Source organism: Microcebus murinus, chromosome 8 (genome assembly GCF_040939455.1).
Source record: "Microcebus murinus isolate Inina chromosome 8, M.murinus_Inina_mat1.0, whole genome shotgun sequence".
Lineage (NCBI taxonomy): Eukaryota > Metazoa > Chordata > Mammalia > Primates > Cheirogaleidae > Microcebus > Microcebus murinus.
This window is the reverse complement of record NC_134111.1, coordinates 7,123,810-7,146,303: the sequence shown is the minus strand read 5'-3', so window position 1 is coordinate 7,146,303 and position 22,494 is coordinate 7,123,810. Positions and strand designations below refer to the sequence as shown.

Here is a 22,494-nt window from a genome sequence, read left to right as displayed (position 1 = left end):
TAATAATTTAATTTTTCTATTTGATATTCATATTTTGTTGAAGTAAGTTGTCTTTTATTTTTGTCATTAGTTTTTGATACATTCTCTTTATCACAATATTTTAGCAATTTGATTATGGCATGTAACTTGATGTGGAATTTTTTTTTACTGTTTGTGGTTTGTTGCATGCTCTCTGGTCTGGTGTATGGTTCTGTGATATTCATCAACTTTCAAAAGCTCCATTCATTATTTTATATATGTATGTCCCCCATACTTCTCTCTTTTGGGGACTCCAATTATACATATGTTAGCAATGTTACATCACCTATAATGTCCCACAGGTCAATAATGCTGCAGTTATTTATTTATCTTTTTTTCCCCTTTAGTCTGTTTCTCTCCAGCCTTCATTGAAATGCCTGTATTATTACAAACCCATGGTTTATTGTTCTTTTTCTATGTCATTTCTAATATGCTTATTAATTCCATCTAGTGTTTTTTGTTTTACTTGTTTTGCTTTTTAATTTCTGGTCTTGTGGTTTAATCTCTAGAAGTCCCAATCATTTCTTTCATATATCTTTTGCTTTATTTTTTCTCTTTATGTTAATTTTTTTTCTTTACATCATTACAGATATGGATCATTTTCATAATAGCTATTTTCCTCTCCTTTTTGCTAATTCTGTCATCTCTGCTCATTGCTGTCAATTGATGTTTCTTCTGGTTATGAGTGATTTTTTTGATTCTTCATTTTTAATTGGGCATTGAACATTCAGAATTTTATATTTTGAACCCTGTGTTTTTAATTTTAATTTTTTTTTTTTTTTTTAAGACAGAGTCTTACTCTCTTGACCCGGGCTATAGTGTCATGGCATTAGCCTAGCTTACAGCAACCTTAAACTCCTGGGCTCAAGCAATCCTTCTGCTTCAACCTCCCAAGTAGCTGGGACTACAGGCATGCCCCATCATGCATGGCTAATTTTTTTTTCTATATGTTTTTAGTTGGCCGATTAATTTCTTTCTATTTTTAGTAGAAACAGGGTCTCGCTCTTGCTCAGGCTGGCTTCAAACTCCTTACCTTGAATGATCCACCCGCCTCTGCCTCCCAGAGTGCTAAGATTATAGGTGTGAACCACCACACCTGGCCAATTTGAATATATATTTTTTATTTTTTGTGTACCTCTAAAGGATGAGATTGATAGATTTTTTTCCCTATTAGGCAATTAAGTACCTTTGGATTAGTTTAATCTTTTTAAAGTTTATTTTTTAGTTTGTTTTGAGTTTAATTATAGTAGCATTTCTATAACTCATTTAGTCCCACTTTTAAGGTAAGGACAAAAGGCCCATTGTATTCAGTGAATGAAGCTTCCATACTCTGGCTGAAAGAAAGTCAAGCAATTCTTGGCCTTGCATGACCTTTGAGAATTGTTTATCTTGTAGCTTCATATAATGACTTTTTGCCTGGGGAGTTGTTTTGTTTAGTCTCTTGGGATTTCACACTATAGGTATGCATATTGGTATTCAGGAAATACTCCTGGGCCCTCATGTAGATTTCTGGAGCTTTGTATGTTTGCAGATTTAGTTCTTTGGTTCTCCCTAGTTCCCTGAACAACAATTTCTAGGCTTATTGGCCTGTGCAAATTCCAAGCTCTGTTTTCTCAATTTAGTGAGATTTCCACACTTGGTTTCAGTTCTCCTGCCTGTCTTGTAGTATAGAAATTACCTCCAGACAAAAGTGCTAGGCAGCAATTTGGGTCATCTAGCTTCTTTCCCTTTCCTTGTGAATTATAGCTCTGGGCTGCCCTTGGTGCAATGTCTGAAAATAGTTATTTCCTATATTTCTCCCCGTTGTCTAGTTGTGGGAGGGTTGCTTCGGAACATCTTATTCCTCATGGCTAAAAAGCAGAAGTCCTCTCAAGTGTTTCCCTCTCCGTTGTAATTACGGTTATGTGTTCTGTGAAGTATATGTTAAAATGTTTTACCTCCTGGTCCCTGTTTAGAGCAGAGCTGTGAGAACTGCTTGTTCACTTCCATTGTCATCAGAATTCCCAGGCTGTTCACTTTAATTTTCGTTTTTTCCAAATATCCTAAGATATGTACTTGACTTGAACCACACCATCAAAACTTATATTTTTTAATGAAATAGGGCTTTCCTAGCTATGAATTACAAATAATAGATAATACATAATAAATTGGGTAATTCAAACCATATGAAGGGGAAAAAAGAAAATTAATGTGTCTGTGAGTAGTTTGAATTTGTGGTGTCAACGGAAAAAAAAAAAAAGTCAAACTCTGTAAAACAATTTAAAAGAGATTTACTCTGAGCCAAATTTGAGGATCATAACCCGGATAGTCAAGCCCCAGAAGCCTTGAACAAGTGGACTAGCTGTGGCTGGTTACAGTTTGGTTTGGTTTTATACATTTCAGAGAGACAGGGGTTATAAGTGAAGTCATAAATCAATACGTGGGAGGCATACATTGGTTTGGCCCAAAAAGGTGGGCCATTTCGAAGTGAGGGCTTACAGGTTATAAATGGGTTTAAAGATTCTTTGGTTTGTAATCGGTTAAAGATAGGAAGCTTTATCTAAAGGCTTGGAATCTTTTAAAATAATGGGGTCTGTTAATCAGAGACCAGCCACCTGACATACATTTGTTGTGTAAATTGAGAACCTGCAGGTTTGTTTTGCATACCCTTAGGCCTGTTAATGGGTTACAAAGGATGTCTCCAAGAAGGAACGGGGCATGATGAGGCATGTCTGACCTCCCTACTCCTGGCAGACAATTTAGTTTTAGGATATTCCTTTGGCCATGAGGGAGTCCATTCAGTCAGCTGGGGGAGGGGGGCAGGTGAGCCTTAAATTTTTATTTTAGTTCACAGTGGCTTTTTTGTGTGTGTGTGAGGAATAAAGTCTTTATTGGGCTCAGACCAGGACTCCGTGGGTCTTGAGGACTTCTGTGCATTTTTCAATTTTCTTCTACAGTGGTTTTAAGTACTGCTGGATCCAGGGACCCTAAAAACCTTTCTATTTCTCTTCACTTTCATTCCTATTTTTTCATCATCTATTGACTCTGCTTCTCCTTTTCCCTCATGGCCAATAGTAGTCTTAGTGGGTAGAGAATCTCTACTTTCCACACAGCAGTTCCAGGGAAGTCTTCTTATTGAACATGCTCATTTTTTTGTAACCACCCCAGGAAGACCACTATGTTAAAAGAAAAGGGATATTATGATTAGCCTGGCCTGAGGCACATGACTATCTCATGCAATGAGTTTGTAGGAGGTTACACAATGGGACACATCCTGGCCACACAAGAACACATGGCACTGCTTTGTATCTGTGTCACACATTTTGGTCATATTTGATTTCTGAAATAAAACATACTTTCATTAGACTCTCACAATATCTTATATATCAGAGAAAAGTCCCCAAAAAGGTCTAAAATAAAAATAGAAACATTCTGGTTTCCAGCCTCATTTCCACCAGTTCCCCAAGTTAAATAGCCATTATAATCAAATTGCTGTATTCACTGTCTACTGTGCTTTCCTCTGCCTCATTTCTCAGACACTCTTCCAACTTGAAATGCTTCCAGACTCCACATTCTCAGCCAGAAAAAGTCTACATGTTTGTCAAGACTTAATCTATAAAGCCTTACCTAGTCAGTCAGGCTTAAAATCATCTCTGTTTCTCTTTCCTTTGACATTTCTCAAGTGCCCCAGCCAATCCTTTTGCACCTAGAAATGCTGATTATCTTTTTCATATATATAGCTTACTTATTTTACTACTAAGTTATAAACTTCTTTAGGGCAGACATTTTGTTCTATACCTCACATGCAGGCAGTAGAAAAAAACAACAAACTTTGGGGTCAGAAAACTTTGGGTTTAAATTCAAGCATTACCCTTCACTCAAAGACATTCCTTGAGTATGTTACTTATCTTTGGCATGCAATATCTATGCTTGTCATGGTAATGATGACATGTGTCTTTATTTTGTAAAATATCTTAGCTCATAATACAGGATCATTTTCTTAAAATAAACAATTTTGTATGCCTTCTTGCAACTCTCACTAGGCCTCATACACAACCAGAGCTGAACAGATACTTGTACAAATTAAGTAAAGCTCCTACTTGACTTGTTATAGATTTTTGACTGTAATATATTCAATTCAACACATTTAGATGGGAAATATAAATGCAGGAAAAGCCAGATTATATTCTGCTTGATTTTCCCTGCTCTTCATTTGATTTCTGCAATGGATTTAAAACTGACGTTATGGCTTTTTACCATGACTATGAAAATGCTGTTGCTTCATTTTTCTTTTATCAAAGAATATCTGATCATGATGATTATATAATACTTATTAATAGATAATTTCTGGGCATGTCAACACAACCATTTTTTAAACAGAATAGTTTTAGTTTATGACTTTTGCTTATCTTTTCTTTACTTGAAACTAGGCTGAAGTTTTGAAAAAATAGAAAGGGAAAAATACAACTATATTTTACCCATATCACCATGGCAGGAAAAAATTCTGTTAATAATAGCCGCCATTTATTAAGATGTTTTACTTATACAAATCATCTCAATGACACAATGAGGAGTTTTGTAATTCCATTATTCAAGTGATAAATTTAAGGCTGAGAGAATTTAGGTAATTCGAGGAAAAGTGCCTGCTACTGGATTAGACCCAAATGGCTTTGATTCTGATGCATTATTCATATGCACACCATACTACTTCTTTACTAGCCTCAAGAAAATAGCTTGACCAAAACGTCTATAAACAACCACACTGTGAAATGATTTTGAAGAGAGGATCTATAAAATAGACCCTCTTTTTATTAATAGAGAAATTTTGATTCCAAGAGGATATTTGCTTATAGTATTCATCCTCAAGATCTATTGCCTTTTAACTTATGTGGTGTTTCTATCATGTGTTTGTAGCATCCAGATCCTTTCCTTAGAGACTGCAGTGCTGTCACAGTGGGAGATGACAACTTGAGGACTGGGTGAAGCAGTAGGGAAAACACACTCATGAAACAAAGATCTTATTTCCATAGTGATTTCCGAGTGTTGTGTCACAAAGCAGTAGGAGGTAAAGCACATGGCCCTGCCCAGAGGTACGGATCTTAGGAGATATTCTCATGTAAATTAACTGTAAGTGACATCAGCCATTATGTTTAATACCACTTACACTATCAGTGAAGCATCTCTCACTAAAACCAAACTGAAAGCAGATATTAGTCTGAAGACTCAAACAAACAGTGAAAGAAATAATACTATATTTTTATTGATTTATATGACCAAATATTTGGTGAACCCAGATAATTATTTCGTATTCTTAAACTTATTCTTTACAGCTATCATGTTATATAGAATTTATCTATCAACCTGTGTTTCTCCATAGATGCATATTATTTTATGCAAACTGTAACTCCAATGTCAAATATTGGCCCATAATAGGCCAGTCATTATATTTGTTGAAATGAACATAATTTTATATATTATCCTTTTGTCTCTTCTTAGTAAATACGTTTATATTGAAATGTTCTAAAACATTAATTCATTTAAGATTATTTTGTTAGGCTATAATTATAAGTAGTTACAATTTTCTTTTGATAAACCTTATCACATATATATATAATAGCATAAGTGGAATATTAAATGGATAAGGTACTTATGGCTCCAGTCTTATAAAGCGTTAGAATTGTTTAAGTTTCTTTCATTTTTATTTTATCCAGACACATTGTTAGTGAGAGCACATAAAAATAGATCTTCCCAACTGAACTTCAGATGTATTAACCTCATAATTAAAATTTGGTGGAATGGGTAAATATTTATATAATGAAATTTTCTTATTGAACCTGCTCATTAAGGCACTAAAATCCAATCAAATAAACAAATGTAAGACAAAGTAAAAACAACAACAACAACAAAATGTTTATATTTCTGTGGAATCAAAACAAATAGTGATTTGGACAAGTTAACTCTATGATTTAACAAATTAAAGAAGCTAAATCAGCTAATCAATAATATGTTAACTGCTGATTGATTTTTTTTAATGGAAAATTCAAATGGAAGTCAACTGGTACACATGTGAAGCTCAGGAGGCAGTTGAAAAGATATCAAAGATCTAGGTGTAAATAAACACAAATAAGTATAGGGAGCCATCAAGAAGATAGGCTCTGTAGCCTTGTAGTATAGTTTGAAGTCTGGTAATGTGATACTTCCAAATTTGTTTCAGTGGAGCAGAACAGAGAACTCAGGTATAAAACCATTTACCTACAACCAGTTGATCTTCAACAAAGCAGAAAACAACATACACTGGGGAAAAGAAGCCCTATTTAATAAATGGTGCTGGGAAAATTGTATAGCCACATGCAGAAGAATAAAACAGGACTTCTACCTCTCACCATTTACAAAAATTAATTCAAGATAGATAAAAGACTTAAATGTAAGGCATGGAACCCTAAATATTCTAGAAGAAAATGTACGAAAAACTCTTCTGGATATCAGCCTATGCAAAGAATTTATGACTAAAACCCCAGTAGCAATTTCAGCAACAACAAAAATAAATAAATGGGACTTGATTAAACTAAAAAGCTTCTGTACAGAAAAGGAAATAATCAACAGAGCTAATAAATGGCCTACAGAATGGGAAAAAATATTTGTAAACTATATATCTAATAAAAGACTAACATCCAGAATCTACAAAAAACTCAAAAACATCAGCAAGAAAAAAACATACAACACCATTAAAAAATGGGCAAAGATATAAACAGAAGCTTTTCAAAAGAAGATAGACAAATGGCCAACAAACATATGAAAACATTCTCAATGTCACTAATCATCAGAGAAATGCAAATTAAAACCACAATGAGATATCACCTTACCCCTGTTAGAATATGGCTTTTATTAAAAAGCCCAAAAACAATGGATGCAGATGCGGATGCAGAAAGGAATGCTTATACACTGTTGGTGGGATTGCAAATTAGTACAACTTCTATGGAAAACAATATGGGGATTTCTCAAAGGACTTAAAGTAGACTTACCATATGATACAGCAATCCCGCTACTGGGTATCTACCCAAATGAAAAATAAATAAGACATCTTATAAAAAAGACACCTGTGGTCGAATGTTTATTGCAGCACAATTTACAATTGCAAAGATGTGTAATCAACCCAAGTGCCCATCAATTCATGAGTGGATTAACAAAATGAGGGTATATATACACCATGGAGTACTACCCAGCCATAAAAAGAAATGAATTAATGTCTTTTGTAGCAATTTGGTTGGAATTGGAGATCATTATTTTAAGTAAAGTAGCTCAAGAATGAAAAAAAAATACCATATCTATTCTTTAATAATTTGGAACTAATTATTGGCACACATGGACACAGAGAGAAGTAAAAGTCATTGGAAATCAAGCAAGGAGGAGGAAGGGGAGGGGAGGGGCAACAACCTGCCTATCAGGGACAATGACACTATTTGGGTGATGGGCATATTTATGCCCTGAATAAAGCTTTATAAAAGTTATGCATCTAACAAAACATTTGTACCACCTTAATATTTTGAAATTAAGAAAAGAAAAAAGAAAACTCAGGAACCTGTACCATATTAAAAAATAAATAAATAAAATTATTTTGGTTTGGTATATCAAAAAATGGCCTGTCATTGCTTTAATTTTTCATATTTCTAAATGATTCTTCTAATTAGTCCTTTCAAAGTGATTTATCATAGTTATTTAGGGTTTTCATAAGAATTTGATTTAATTCACAAGTTCTCCTTGGCTCCTTTTTGGAGTAGAAACTTTACTATTGTTAGGGTGACCGTATGACCCAATTTGCTTGGGACAATCCTGTCTATAACTGATGTCTTGTCTTCATTACTATTAACACACTCTGTCCTCTTATACATTTTCTTTATTGGGATTATAAATTACATGATTTCTGCATCCAGAGTCACAGAATGAATAATGGTGCATAAAGATGTTCACATCCTAATCCCTGTAACTGGTGAGTGTGTTACCTTAGATGGCAAAGGACATTTGTAGACATGATTAAGTTAAGAATTTTGAGAAGAGGGCTAGCCTGGATTATCTGGGTTGGCCCAACATAATCATAGAAGTCCTTATAAGAAGAAAGTAAGAGTGTCAATGTTAAAAGTAAGGCCCTTGCTTTTACCCCATCACAATCTGGACTAGTGCTGATGCCTTTCAAGATGAGCAAAGTCAGAAATCCAAGACAAATATACCTAAAAAACTCTCTCTCTCTCTCTCTCTCTCTCTCTCTCTCTCTCTCTCTCTCTCTCTCTCCTCACACACACACACACACACACACACACAGAGACATACACACAACTGCACTAGAATGAAAGATGAATTGAAAAGAATAATTAGAAAAGAGAAAGACACACCTGGAGAGGTTTGGGGTATAAGGTAGGCATTAATCTGAACTTTGATGATGGAGAGAAATAAAGCATCAGACTTTTCCAAAAGTAAAAACAAAGCCTGTTTATTAACTTTCTATGGGTGCTAGAACAAATTAACACAAAGACAGTGTCTTAATATAACAAAATACATTATCTTAAAGATCTGTAGATCAGAATTCCAAACTTAGTCTTGTAGGACTAAAATCAACATGTCAGAAGGACTGGTTCCTTCTGGAACCTCTAACATAGAATCCATCCCTTGTCTCTTTAAGCGTCCAGAGGCTGCCGGCATTCCTTGATCCATGGCCAAATCACTATAATGTCTATTTCCATTGTTGTATCATAACCTTTTTAATCTTGACACTCTTACCTTCCTCTTATAAGGACTCAGGTGATTATACTGGGCCAATCCAGATAATCCAGGCTAGTCCCCCTTCTCAAAATTCTTAACCTAATCACATGTGCAAACATCCTTCGCCATCTAAGGTAACGCACTCACCAGTTATGGAGATTAGGATGTGAACATCCTTATGCACCATTATTCATTCTACCACAGTCCACCTCCTTGCTTGTGAAGATTTATGTCCTACTCTCTCCTCACATGCAAAATATAATCACTCCATCCTAGTATCACCAAAAGTTTCAACCCATCTCAGAATCAGCTTAAGTTCAAACACTTACCTAAATTTCACTGGCTTCGAAAGTCCCCCATCCTTCCTTTGAACTCTGGAATATGGAAAAAAATAAAAAAAATTATAAGTCCCATATCTTATTTAAATCATCTAAATCAGGTATGATGAAACTCCAGATATGATGCTCCCTGGAGTAAGATTTCTCTCCATTTATGGACCTGTGAAAACAGAAAACATATTATTTACTCCCAAAATATGATGGTGAAAGAGGCATAAAACAACAATCACAGAAATTCCCACTCAAAAAGGCAGAGAGGAAATGAAACATGAAAGAAGTCACCATTGCAAGAAATTCTGAACGCCATCAGGACAAACTACATTAGATTTCCAAGCCTTTGGGGCTCACAGCTCTCTGGCTGTGGAGTCATAGTCCTTCTTATTGAAAGGCCACACATACGTGTAGCTGAGTAGCTTTATCAGCCTGTGTTCTGCCTGTGGGACTATGGGAGTCCTGCATCCTTTCACCATGTTTCTTCTCTGACTCTGTCTGTCCCAGCCGGCAGTATTTCTGCTGTTATAAAATGCTCAAAACACATTATCGTTCCCTCATACGTGTCACAGAAATACACATCATTAGACAAGAAGATTCTCTGCAGATCGTTCCCAAATAATTTTATCTCTATTTTTGGCCTCTATTAATTGACAGAGGAATCCATGAGTCATACACGTAATCTCTCCAGAGTTCTCTCTATGATAGAATACTCCGACTTTCTGAAATTTTCCAAGTGCCAGCCAAAGCTTGTCCAGCAGCGCCTTTGACTTTCTATCCTGATCATGATTTCCTGACGGTTGAGTGAATCTCTTAATTTTAACATTTTCTGCAATATGGACAGGGTGAGAATTTCCTGGTTACTTGGTGTTTAGTCCTTTTCTCTGTCATTTACTATAAGCAAAAAAATTAAAAGGCAAATAAATAACCAGGTTGCATTTTCAACACTTTGCTTGGTAATATCTTCAACTCAATATCCTAGTGCATAACTTACAAGTCCTGGTTTCTATAGGAGACGATTCAGCTAAGTGAGATAAATGTGCTAGGAATTATGTCGGTAGAGACAGGGTAAGTTAGAAAGGAACAATGAAGAAAATTTATAGATCTACAGCTTCATTTGTGTTTTTACACGTGTCCTAATTACTTGAGTGGAACTAAATCTGTGCGCACACAGATAAATAATCAGCCACTACTGCTTCCCATCTAGTGAGGACGGACCAGTATAAACTACCTGAAAGCAAGCCTTCATTCTTACTCTGTAAGTTACATGTCTACTACCAGAGCAATTAAAGCATAATGCTCATGTATTTTCTATAGGTCATTGTCCATGTGTAGGGATAAGGAAATTGAATTCCGGTACACAGTAGTCTTTCTAAAAATTACTCTTTATACAGCTCTTCTTCGTCACTAAATGGCCGTACCTCACAGAAAATCCCCTGGCCCTAACTTTTTCTCTTTGGATTTTATTCCCACTACTTATTCTTTCCCAAGATGTTTTTCCATTCTTCAAACTCTCTCTTTCCCTTTCTCATACATTTCTTCTACAGCAAATTGGCCTACTGTGGATTTCTGTCATTCTTTCCTTACTTCCTAAGCCTAATAGATATATCAGTAAATAAAAGTAGTGATTGAAAATACAAAAAAATGTATTTTCTCTCCTTTTACCCCTAGCATACAATTGAAAAGCTTATCACAGTGTAATATATAGCATATGGGACAAAGGAAGCATTGTAAATTCCAAAGAATGTTTTGGGAGCATCTAGCCTACTGGATGCTCTAGTACTGAAGTTTCTCTGGAAGAAGTAAAGTTTTTCTGGAGGAAGTACTGGATGAAGGTACTTCCTCAAACAAATACCCAGTTGAGCTGAGAGGAATGTTGAGTAGATTTTGCATTGCAGCTGGACTGATTAGGTACAAAGAAAAAATGACAAGAATGCATCCCGGTTTTACTGTTGCTGTTTTGTTACTGAATAGAGTTAGAGAATTTTCCATTTAGCAAAAGAAGGGAGATAAGCAAGTTTGGCTAGGAGGTAAAAAATTAAGTTTGAGACACACTAAAATCAACATGATATGTGACATACGGTTAGATAGCACAATTAAATAGATGTATAGATCTAGCAAACATCAACATTTCCAGATTATCTACATCTACATCTATCTATCTATCTATCTATATAAAATCATTTCCATAACTTTTATTTGAAGTTATGAAAGTGGATTGGAATCTAGAGAAAGACAGGAAAGAACTTAAGGTCGAGTCCAAAAATAGTAGAGACATTCAAAGGAATGGTCACCAAAGATCAGTTACCAATGAGATTGGAGAGTATCCTGTTAGGAAGAAAATCGATCAAATGTTTTCATCAAACTGGAGTGGTGAGAGTTTCCCAAGGTGATTGGTGGTCAAGAATGTCCAAGATAAATTCTGTTTCAAAGTTGCATAAAATAAATACTCAAACTCTTTCAACTAGACATAAATTAAAGCATTTGTCACTTGGAAAACACAATTAGATGATAGGATAGAGGGAATAAAACTGACTTTGGTAGTTGAAGAATAAAATAATGATTAACTAATAGAAAACACATCTGTAGATAACTCTTTTAAATGAGAAAGTGAGGAGAGAAATAGGGCAGTTAACTAGTGTCCGGGAAAGAGTTTGCTGCTGTTATATACGTCCCCACCTCTCAGTAGAGATGAAATTTTATTAATCACATAGCACTCCATCTCATACTTATTCCTAGTCTTTAGTGTTGCAGCAACCCATTTTTCTTCCATTTTGTGGCTACTATGCCCTGCAGTCCTATGGTTTTAGACTCCTCTGTCTTCTGTGTGAATGAGGAAAGAGTGAGTAGAGAAATCACAACTGCTTCTTAACCATGTACCCTCAGAAGTGACACACATGATTTCCCCACACTCCCACTGGATGGAATTCAGTTGCATGTCTCTGCTGGCTGGGAGAGAAGCTGGAAATGTAGTCTGACTGCATGCCCCCAAAAGAAACAAACAAAAAATAAGTTGCATAAAAATCTAGACATTCTCTATTGAAACTATTATTTGTATTTTCATTTTAGGAAATTTAAAAAAATAAATAAAAGCAAATGAATTTTTAAAAAATAAAAAGAAGGAAATAAAAATGCAAAATAAAAACTTCTGAGGAAAAAAATAAACCAGTAGAGAAAAATCAATTGAATATAGGAGAGAATGTGGGACAGCTATAATATATTTCCACTTTCTTTTTTTTCAATTCCTCCTAAAATTATTTTTTACTCACGTTTTCAACATTTCTTTTCCTCTCTGTTATTTTCTTATCTAACATTCCATAAAAAGAGAAAAAAATCCTCTTTTTATTACTTTTTTTTTGTTCTTCCTGTTTTTAGTATCTTATCCCCTTTTTTCTCCTACTACCATTCATTCTTCACAAAAATGACTTGCACATAATTTCAGAGAGCTTCTGAAAAACAAGAGGAAAAAAAAATCTACTTTGTGTTCTAGCTCTTGGAAGTAACCCTAATAGCTAGATTTCCAAGCTGGGTAGTGTTAGGTTTGTTCCAGGTGGACACTCGAAAGGTATGTATGGGACAGAGAATGCGGTTAATGGAAAATTGATTGAGGTTTGTGAAACAACAGCCGCAGGAATCTGGGGAGTCCCTGGAGGTTGTAAACCTAACAGACAGCTGCAGCCAGCATTCCTATTCCCCCATAAGGATGGAACTAACCCCGCCCTTATCACTAAGGATGAGACTGACCCAGGGGTCTGAGAAATTGGTTGTTTAAAAAAGAAATTTATTGCAGCAGCTGTTCCAGCCCAGGCACTCACTCCCTGCTAAGAAACCCTCTATAAAACCCAAGGCTCTCCCCTCCCTCAGTGTGGGTGCTCTTTGGCCTCCATCCATCCGCACCCAGATGTCCCAAATAAACAGCATTTTGCTACACATGAGGCTCTCTCCCTCTCTCTCTCTCCCTCTTCCCCCTCTCTGTCTCTCTCGCTCTCTCTCTCCTTGGCTTTGGACCTAACAGGTAGAAAAATAGGCTGCTCTTGAGGACACTCCTAGATCGGGTGCCCACTGAGTACCGCCAGCCTCCCAAGCATCTAAAGGATGTGCCTGAACCACACACTTGAACACAAACTCAAGAGCGTTCTGTTAATTTTTTGTTTAAACAAGACAGCACTGCTTCCTCCATAAAAATGAGTCTTAGGTACCCATAAACTGAGAAATGGAAACTGAAAAGTACTAGTCAGAGAATCCTTTGATTTTGTTTGTATATTTTAAAAAGACTAAAACATCACAAGTATAAGCACACCGTCGTGCATAAGCATCATTTACGCCAAGGAAGAAGTAGGGGCTTGCTTGGAGTGAAAGAACATATGTTTTTCCTCCCTATAAATTGTTCTATAAGCAAATACGATGAATGGACAAGAGAAGTACATTTGATTTTCCTGGTTTAGGTTGATGTATCACTGAGTAATTCATTTGTAGTTCTACCTGCTTTCTATTATCAGTCATTTTATAGTCATCTTAAGTGTGGTCCTAAATAAATGTAGGTTAGTTTGCACAGAGGATGACATGTATATGTGTATGTGTGTATGTTCTTGCCAGCTTTAAATAATTCTACACAAGCAGGGGAAAATGTTAAGTAGAATTTAGTTTGAGATTATACTTGATAAACTCTAAGAACCTCTATTGACCTAAATGATTAGACAACAAGAGAGAACGTTTATTTTATAGATGATAAAACTGAAACATACAGAGAAGTTACTTGCTGAAGGCCACATATTATGTTGCAAAACATTTATATAATTTAGTACTTCTCTTACACATTCTATAATTTTCTTTCAGTGTATCAGAGATAAATGCACAGTCCACAGTAAGTCTTTGTGTGGTGTCTATGATAGGTCAATACGAAAATTCATACTCTGATTGTAGATGCTCATTATTTTTCTCAAATAGAGTGTCCTACATAATACTTTTCAAGAGTAAGGTACAATCACAGCTCTTTTTATTTAACCAAAATGCCACTTTAACTCAGTAAAAAGAAAATATATATATATAAGTTTTTTGTTTACTGACTTCACCATTGTATTCTAATATGCTCCAAATTACTTTCTAGTTTTAGTTACAAACTTTCTTTTCCAAACATATATATTTCAAAATATATTTGTTTCTGAATACAAATACATAAAAGATATCTATGGGAAGTTTGAAAAATAGAGAAAGTACAAAATATTCATAACCCACTACCCAATATGTTGATGATTTATAAGATGTCTTGTTGCTGTTGGCATACAGTAGTTCACATTTCAGGAAAAAAAAATAACAATTTAGACAGTTAGAATCAGAGTTCACGTACGAAAACATACCCTAAACCTGAAATTTTTATCAGCCTTGTTACAAAATTATTTTTGTACTATATTAGAAAATATTTTAATGAAAATTTGTTGTTCACTGTGTTTTCTAGTTCTTCCTCATCCTTTGTTCATACATCATGATCACATCACTACTACTGCAAGGTCTTCATGTGCATATAGTGTTTGAACGTTAACGACAGCAACAATACATAGCTCCTACTATGCTCAAGGCACCAGTTTTGGAACTCCACGCAATTAGAAAATGGATGCACTGACACGTTAAGTGAGTTGACAACAGAAGACCTGCACCCTGGTAGTTAGGTTGCAGAGATATAGAGTCTACCTACTAGGTCTGTTTAATTCTAAACTATTTCTATCACTCCAGGGTAAAATCCTGAACCCATTAAGCAATTTCTGTCCATCTCTTCTCCCCTCAGCCCCTGGTAAGCCCCAGTCTGCATTCTGTCTTTCTGGATTTGTCTGTTCTGGATAGTTCATATAAATGGAATTATATAATATGGGACCTTTCGTTCTCGCTCTTTCAATAAGTAAAATGTTTTGGAGGTACATTCACATTGTAGTACATATCAGTTTTTTCATATTTTGCTGAATAATATTCTATTTTGCGTATATGTATCAATTTGTTTATCCATTCATCCCTTGATGGCCGTTTGGGCTTTTTCTGCCTTTTGGATATTGTAGGGGATTGTTGCACAAGTACTAGTGTGCACCTGTACTTGTTTGAGTATGTGTTTTATTTATTTATTTATATTTCAGAATATTATGGGGATATGAACTCTTTGGTTACATAAATTGCCTTTTCACCACCTGAGTCAGAGCTACAAGTGTGCCCATCGCCCAGACGTGAGCACCCATTATTAACCCATCCCCACCTACCCCCAACCCGCTCGTCTCTGATGAATGTCACAAGAATGGAGAAATAAACACCCCTGTACTCAACATTAAATTGATACTAAATGATTAACACTTACATGGACATATGGGAGTACTTGTTTTTAATTTTGAGGGATACATAACTAGAAGTGCCATTGAGGCATCCTTGAATAACTTTATGTTTAATTTTTTGAAAGATTCTCAAACTATTTTCCATAGCAGCCAAACCATGTTGCATTTCTACCAACAACATGTGATGTTTCTAGTAATAATTTCCCAAATCCTCACCAACACTAGTTGCTTTTATATATTTATTTTTTAAATTTAATCATCCTAGTGATATGAAGTGGTATCTCATTGTAACTTTGATTTGCATTGCCCTAATGACTAATGATGTTGAACATATTTTCATGTGTCTATTGGTCATTTGCATATATACTCTTTGGAGAAAGATCTATTCAAATTCTTTGACATTTTTCAATTGGGTTATCTTTCTCACTGAGTTGTCAGATATATGATTTCCAAATATTATCAAATATTCTATAGTCGTTATAATTTTCTTTGACATACAAAAGTTTTTAATTTTGATGAAGTTCAATTTATTTATTTTTTTCTTTTGTTGTTTATGTTTCTGGTGTCATATCTAAGAATTCATTGTTAAACCAAAGCTCATGAAGATTTACACCGTGTTTTCCTCTCAGAGGATTTTAACTTAATATCTTATATTTAAGCTGATCCATTATGAGTTATTTTTTGTATGTGGTGTGAAGTAAGGGTCCATATTTGTTCTTTTTCATAGAGGTATCCATTTGTCCATGCACCGCTGTTAAGGAGTTTTATTTTTTTTATTTTTTATTTTTATTTGCTGATCAAATTATCTTGGTACCCTTGTTGAATATCAGTTGGCCTTTGAATAAACCCAAAATGGATGGGTTTATTTTCTGGTCACTTTCAATTTTGTTCCCTTGGTGTATGTGTCTGTTCTTATACTAATAATACACTGTTTTGATCACTGAAGCTTAGCATTAAGTTTTAAAATTGTGAAGTGTGAAACCTCTGACATTCTTATTTTTTTCCACAAGATTGTAATGGTTATTTGGGGCTTTTTGCAATTTAATATGAATTTGCAGATCAGCTTTTCCATATTTTCAAAAATGGATGTTCATATTTTGTTAAGAGTTTGTATTACATCTATAAATTGTTTTGGACAGTATTGACATCTAAACAATATTATCTTTCAATTCATGAAGAAAAGGATTTTTTTTTTTCATTTATTCGGGCATTATTTCATTTCCTTCAGCATGTTATTTTCTTTTTTTTAAATTTTTCAGGGAACAAATATTTTATCTTTGTGGTTAAATTTATCCTTCAGTGTTTTATTCTATTAGATACTTTTGTAAATGGAATTGCTATATTAATGTCATATTCAGATTTTTCATTGCAGGTGTATGGAAATACCACTGATTTTTGCATGTTGATTTTGTACCCACTGACTTGGCCAACACTATTATTGGCACAAGAAACTTTTTTTTTGTGTGTGAATTATTTTGTTATATTTCATTTGCTATTGTTTTTATGAGAATTTATGTATCTGTAATTACATTTTTTCTGATGTCTTTATCTGGCTTTTGTGTCAGGGTAATGTTTATTTCATAAAATGAGTTAAGAAGTAGTCTTTCCTCTTCTTTTTTTTAGAAAGTTTTGAGGAGGATTGGTGTCAATTCTTCTTTAAATATTTAGTAGAATTCACCAGTGAAAACATCTAGCCCTGGGCTTTTCTTTTCTGAGAGGGTTTTATTTTCTTGGTGTTGTTTTCTTGTTACTTTATTATTTTTGATTGAATATTTTTACTTATTATATGTATGCTGAAGCTTTGTATGACTTCTTGAGTCAGTTTTAGTAATATTTGTGTTTCTAGGAATTTTTCTATTCCAGAAAGTTTATCTGATTTATTGGCATACAATTTTCCATAATATTTTTCAATTATGTCTTTTTATTTCTGTAAAGTCTATATTAATGATCTAACTTTTATTTCTGATTTTATTTATTTGTATTATTCCTATATTTTTGTCAGTTCTAGTTAAGGAATTGTCAGTTTTGTTGATCCTTCCAAAGAATCAAGTTTTGTTTTTGTTGATTCTCTCTATTGTTTTTCTACTCTTTATTTCATATATTTCCCCTCTTATCTCTATTAATCTCTTATGCTAGCACTGAAATTAGTTTTCTCTTCTTTTTAGTTCCTTGAGGTTTAAAGTTAGGTTGATTTGAAATCTTTATTTGTTTTCTTTTTATAAATTAGTTGTTTACTGCTATGACATTCCCTCTGAGTACTGCTTCACTGCACCCTATAAGTTTTAATATATTTTCTTTTCATTTACATATATCTGTATTTATATTCTAATTTATCTTTTATTTTCTTTTTTTACCTATTGGGTGATTAAAAGTGTGTTGCTTAAATTCTACATACTTGTGAATTTTCTGATTTTTTTTCTGTAATTATTTCTAGGTTTATTTCATTGCAGTTGGAAAATATGCTTTGTGTGATTTATAAAAAAACAAAAAATTAAACTTGATTCATGGCCCATGGCCAAATAACTCATATATCATAGAAAATGTTTTTTATACAACTGCTGTTATTAGAATGTACATTCTGCTATTATTGAGTGGAGTATATTGTTTTTGTTTGTTCATAGCATTGCTTATAGATTTATATTATGTATACAGTAGCATTTATAGGTTTATAGTATATTTTAAGTCCTCCGTTCTTTTATTTGATCCTCAGTCTAGATCTACTCATTATTGAAAGTGGAGAAGAGCAGAACAAAAGCAAGTAAAAGTACAAAAAGTTCTTCTAGTGTTTTAAAGCTGCCTTTTCATTGCTGTGAACTTTTGGCTGTTTTCTAGTGTTCCGACAAAGTTGGTCCTGTCCATTTTGCTCTTTTTTTATGTTTCTGTGGAAGGATGGGCATTCGGAGCTGTCTACAACATCATTTTGCTGATGTTATCCTCTCTAAACTTTTTTTTTTAGATAGAATTTCACTCTATTGCCTGGGCTAGAATACTGTGGAGTCAGCCTAGCTCACAGCAAGCTCAAACTCCTGGGCTCAAGCAATCCTCCTTCCTCAGCCTCCCAAGTAGCTGGGACTACAGGCATGCACCACGAAGCCTGGCTAATTATTTCTATATATTTTTAGTTGGCCAATTAATTTCTTTCTATTTTTAGTAGAGATGGGGTCTCGCTCTTGCTTGGGCTAGTCTTGAAATCCTGAGATCAAACAATCCACCTACTTTGCCTTCCTAGAGTGCTAGGATTATAGCCATGAGCCACAATGGCCAGCCCTCTAAACTATTTTTATTTTTTAATTTTTTTCCATTTTTTTTATTTCCGCATATTATGGGGGTACAAATGTTAAGGTTACATATATTGCTCATGCCCCTCCCTCTAGTCAGAGCTTCAAGCGTGACCATCCCCCAACCATTGCACATCTTACTCATTATGTTTGTATATACCCATCCCCTCCTCCCCCTCCCACCCAACGGACACCTGATAAATGTTATTCCTATATGTCCACTTAGGTGTTGATGTGCTAATAACAATTTGCTGGTTAATACATGTGGTGCTTGTTTTTCCCATTCTTGAGATACTTCACTTAGTAGAATGGGTTCCAGCTTTATCCAGGAAAACACAAGAAGTACTATATCACCATTGTTTTTTAAAACTGAACAGCACTCCATGGTGTACATATACCATATTTTATTAATCCACTTATGTATTGATGGGCACAAGGGTTGTTTCCACACCTTTGCGATTTTGAACTGTGCTACTATAAACATTTGAGTGCAGGTGTCCCATTTGTAGAGTGTCATTTGATCTTTTGGGTAGATGTCTAATACAGGAATTACTGAATCAAATGGTAGATTGACTTGTATCACTTTAAGGTATCTCCATATTGTTTTCCACAGAGGCTGAACCAGTTTGCAGTCCCACCAGCTGTGTAGGAGTGTTCCTATCTCTCTACATCCACTCCAACATTTATTGTGTGGGGACTTTTTGATAAAGGCCATTCTTAATAGAGATAAGTGATATCTCATTGCAGTTTTGATTTGCATTTCTCTGATGATTAGAGATGTTTAGCATTTTTTCATATGTTTAGCATTTTTTCATATGTTTGTTGGCCTTTATTCTGTCTTCTTTTAAAAAATTTCTATTCATGTGCTTTGCCCACTTTTTGATGGGATTGTTTGATTTTTCCTTGCTAATTTTCCTGAGTTTTAAATAAATTCTAGTTATCAGTCTTTTATCAGATGTGTAGCTTGCAAAAATTTTCTCACATTCTGTGGGTTGTCTGTTTGCTCTCTTGACAGTTTCTTTGGCTGTGCAGAAGCTTTTTAATTTGATCAGGTCCCATTTATTTATTTTTCTTGTCACTGTGATTATCTTTGGGCTCTTCTTCATAAATTCTTTGCCTAGGCCAATGTCTAGAAGCGTATTTCCAATGTTTCCTTCTAGAATTCTAATAGTTTCACACCTAAGGTTCAAGTCTGTTATCCAGCATGAGTTGATTTTTGTGAGAGGTGAAAGGTGTGGGTCCTGTTTCAGTCTTCTACATGTGGCTATCCAGTTTTCCCAGCACCATTTATTGAATAAGGATTCTTTTCCCCAGAGTATGTTTTTGTCTGCTTTGTTGAAGATTAGTTGGCTATATGAGGATGGTTTTATATCTGGGTTCTCTGATCTGTTTCACTGGTCAATGTCCCTGTTCTTGTGCCAGACACAAGGTGTTTTAGTTACTATAGCCATGTAGTATAGTTTGAAATCTGGTAAATTGATACCTCCTATTTTGTTTTTATTGTCTGGGATTGATTTTGCTATACAGGGTCTTCTCTGGTTCCATACAAATCGTAAAACTATTTTTTCTATATCTGTGAAAAATGATGATGGGATTTTAATAGGGATTGCATTGACTCTGTAGGTCACTTTGGGTCGTGTAGACATTTTATCAATGTTGATTCTGCCGACACATGAGCATGGTATATTCTTCCACCTGTTTACATCCTCTCCTATTTCTTTCTTCACTGTTTCATAGTTCTACCTGTAGAGGTCTTTTACCTCTTTGGTGACATATATTCCTAGGCACTTTATTTTCTTTGTTACTCTTTTGAAGGGTTTGAATCTTTGATTTGGTTCTCATTGTACTGTTGTTGGTGTATATAAATGCCTCTGATTTATGTGTGTTGATTTTGTATCCTGAGACTTTACCAAATTCATTTATCAGATCAAGGAGTCTCTTGGTTGAATCCTTGGGGTTTTCTAGGTCTATAATATCATGTCATCAGCAAAGAGTGAGAGTTTTATCTCTTCTGCTCCCATTTGGATGCCCTTAATTCCACTCTCCTGTCTGATTGCTGTAGCAAGGACCTCCAGTACTATATTGAATAGAAGTGGAGATAGTGGGCAACCTTGTCTTGTTCCAGTTCTAAGTGGAAATGCCTTCAATTTTTCCCCATTGAATATGATATTGGCTGTGCATTTGTTGTATATGGCTTGCATCATTTTTAGGTAAGCCCCATCTATGCCTATTTTGTTGAGAGTTCTTATCATAAAAGGGTGTTCAATTTTGTCAAATGCTTTTTCTGGGTCTATTGAGAGGATCATATGGTCTTTGTTTTTGCTTCTATTTATATGGTGAATTACATTTATAGATTTGCGTATGTTGAACCATCCCTGCATACCTGGAATGAAGCCCACTTGGTTGTGAGGGATTATTTTCTTGACAAGTACCTGGATTTGATTGGCTAGGATTTTTTTGATAATTTTTGCATCTACATTCATAAGGGATATTGGTCTGTAGTTTTCTTTGTTTGTTGCATCCTCTCCTGGTTTTGGTATCAGGGTTATGTTTGCTTCTTAAAACGTGTTGGGGATGTTTCCATCCTTCTTGATGTTGTGGAATAATTTCTGTAGGATAGGCACCAGTTCTTTGTAGGTCTGGTAAAATTTGAGTGTGAAACCATATGGTCCAGGACTTTTCTTTTTACGAAGGATTTTCATTGCTGTTTCAATTTCAGTACTTGATATTAGTTTGCTCAGGAATTCTATTTCTTCCTGGTTGAGCTTAGGGAGTCTGTGTATTTCTAAGGAATTGTCCATTTCCTCCACATTTTCCAGTTTGTGTGCATAGAGGTTTTTGTAGTATTCATAAATTATATGTTTTGTCTCCGGGGCATCAGTTGTAGTTTCTCCTTCATTGTTCCTGATGGAGCTTATTAGAGATTTTTCTTTTCTGCTTTTCATTATTCTAGCCAATGGTGTGTCAATTTATTGTTTATTGTTTCAAAGAATCAACTTTTTGTTTTATTAATCTTCCATATAGTTTCCCTCTTGTCAATTTTGTTTAGTTATGATCTTAATGATTTCACTTTTTCTGCTGGGCTTGGGGTCAGTCTGTTCTTCTTTTTCCAGCTCATTGATATGGTTCATTATGTTGTCTATTTGTGATCTTTTTGATTTTCGATATAAGCATCTATGGAAATAAACTATCCTCTCAGGACTGCTTTAGCTGTGTCCCATAGGTTTTGGTAACTTGTGTCGCCTTTCTCATTTAGTTCAAAAAATCTTTTGATTTTCATCTTGATTTTCTCATTTATCAAGTTATCATTCAGCAGAAGACTGTTTAGTTTCCATGACTTTGTGTAGAAATGAGAACTCCTGTTAGGATTGATTTCTACATTTAATCCGTTGTGGTCTAAAAAGATACATGGTATAATTTCTATTTTTTAAATTGTTTGAGACATGCTTTATGTCCTAGGATATGGTCAATCTTAGAGAATGACCCATGAGCTGATGAGAAGAACATATATTCAGTGGTTTGGGGTAGAATGTCCTGTAAATTGTCAGTCAGGCCCATTTGTTTTATTGTTCTCTTTAAGCCTATTATTTCTTTGTTGATTTTCTGTTTGGTGGATTTGTCCTGTGCTGTCAGTGGGGTGTAAAATTCTCTGACTATTATGATGTTGTTGTTTATCCATTTGTTTAGATCAAGTACAGTTTACTTTATGAATCTGGATGCACCAAAGTTGGGTGCTTATATATTTAGAATTATTATGTCTTCTTGTTGAACTGTACCCTTCACCATTATATGTGACCTTATTTGTCTTTTATTACTATTTTTGAT

General features: G+C 34.7%; 1 long non-coding RNA gene across 2 annotated transcripts in view; it reads left to right on the top strand.

Moving 5' to 3' along the window:
* LOC105866576 (uncharacterized) overlaps positions 1–22,494 on the top strand; it is a 100,278-nt gene that overhangs the window by 65,466 nt on the left and 12,318 nt on the right. For both annotated transcript variants that reach the window (XR_012920530.1, XR_012920531.1), the window contains one exon: positions 14,536–14,708. This is a non-coding gene — a long non-coding RNA (uncharacterized LOC105866576). The remainder of the gene's footprint in view (positions 1–14,535; positions 14,709–22,494) is intronic.